Genomic DNA, 1,890 nt, shown 5'->3' on the forward strand with positions numbered 1-1,890 from the left:
TGTCACCAGCCTAGAATTGTGATTGAAATTTTCCTCACAATCAGGACATTTAAACAGTTTCTTTGTTGTGTGCATCCTCAGGTGTCTCAGAAGTCTGAAATTTTGACTGAAACATTTCCCACATTCAGGACATTCAAAGGGTTTCTCTCCAGTGGGTATAAGCATATGATTTAGAAGGCTAGTCATACTACTGACATATTTCCCACAGTCTGGACACTCATATGGTTTCTCTCCTGTGTGAGTTCTCTGGTATATCACCAGGCTGGAATTCTGACTGAAACTTTTTCTGCAATTAGGATATTCAAATGGTTTCTCTCTGGTGTGACACCAGGCTGGAATTGGTACTGAAACTTTTCTGACAATCAGAACATTCAAAAGGTTTTTCTCCTGTGTGAGTTCTCTGGTGTGTCACCAGGTTTTAATTCTGACTGTAACGTTTCCCACAATCAGGACATTCAAAGAGTTTCTCTCCAGTGTGTAAAAGCATATGATTTAGAAGGCTAGTCACACTACTGAGATATTTCCCACAGTCTGGACAATCATATGGTTTCTCTTCTGTGTGAGTTCTTTGGTGTGTCACCAGGGTGGAATTCTGACTGAAACTTTTTCCGCAATCAGAACATTGAAAGGGTTTTTTTCCTGTGTGAGTTCTCTGGTTTGCCACCAGGCTGGAGTTCTGACTGAAACTTTTTCCGCAATTAGGACATTCAAAGGGTTTTTCTCCTGTGTGAGTTCTCTGGTGTGCCACCAGGCTGGAGTTCTGACTGAAACTTTTTCCGCAATCAGAACATTGAAAGGGTTTTTCTCCTGTGTGAGTTCTCTGGTGTGCCACCAGGCTGGAGTTCTGACTGAAACTTTTTCTGCAATCAGAACATTCAAAGGGTTTTTCTCCTATGTGAGTTCTCTGGTGTTTCACCAGGCTGGAGTTCTGACTGAAACTTTTTCCGCAATTAGGACATTCAAAGGGTTTTTCTCCTGTGTGAATCCACTGGTGTGTCACCAGGCTGGAATTCTGAGTGAAGCTTTTCCCACAATCAGGACATTCAAACGGTTTCTCTCTTGTGTGAGCACTCTGATGTGTAATCAGTTGGGAATTCTGACTGAAACATTTCCCACAGTCAGGACACTCAAATGGTTTCTCCCCTGTGTGTATAAGCATATGATTTAGAAAGCTAGTCATACTACTGAGATCTTTCCCACATTCTGGACACTCATATGGTTTCTCTACTGTGTGAGTTTTCTGGTGTGTCACCAGGTTGGAATTCTGACTGAAACTTTTTCCGCAATCAGAACATTTAAAGGGTTTTTCTCCTGTGTGAGTTCTCTGGTGTTTCACCAGGGTGGAGTTCTGACTGAAACTTTTCCCGCAATCAGAACATTCGAAGGGTTTTTCTTCTGTTCTCTCGTGTGCCACAAGGAAAGAGTTCCGACTGAAACTTTTTCCGCAATGCGGACATTCAAAGGGTTTTTCTCCTGTGTGAGTTCTCTGGTGTCTCACGAGTTTGGAATTTTGACTGAAACATTTCCCACAATCAGGACATTGAAACAGTTTCTCTCCCGTGAAAATCCTCCGGTGTTGAACCAGGGTCGAATTGGTACTGAAACTTTTCCCACAATCAGGACATTGGATTCATCTTGGTATGAGTCCATGTTGCCATGCTCGCTAAAAAATTTACTGCATTGGGAGCACTTGAAGGGCTTTTTTTCTTATGTGGATCCTTCCCTGAATCACAACAGAGTTGTTCTGACCAAAGGTTTTGCCACATTCTCCAGTTTGGATTCCTCTCAGGCATAATCAGCTATGAGTTGCAAGTTGTATCTTTCGCACAACAGGCATGTCAATGGAGCTTTTCCACAACTCATATTCCTGGGGAGATCAAAATTATGGAA

The 1,890-nt window shown here is 42.4% G+C and overlaps 1 pseudogene; it reads right to left on the reverse strand.

Moving 5' to 3' along the window:
* Window positions 1–301: 301 nt before the first annotated feature.
* Window positions 302–1,624, reverse strand: LOC116502433 (annotated as a pseudogene).
* Between the last annotated feature and the right edge of the window lie 266 nt (window positions 1,625–1,890).

This window comes from Thamnophis elegans, chromosome 2 (assembly GCF_009769535.1).
Source record: "Thamnophis elegans isolate rThaEle1 chromosome 2, rThaEle1.pri, whole genome shotgun sequence".
In the NCBI taxonomy this organism is placed as follows: domain Eukaryota; kingdom Metazoa; phylum Chordata; class Lepidosauria; order Squamata; family Colubridae; genus Thamnophis; species Thamnophis elegans.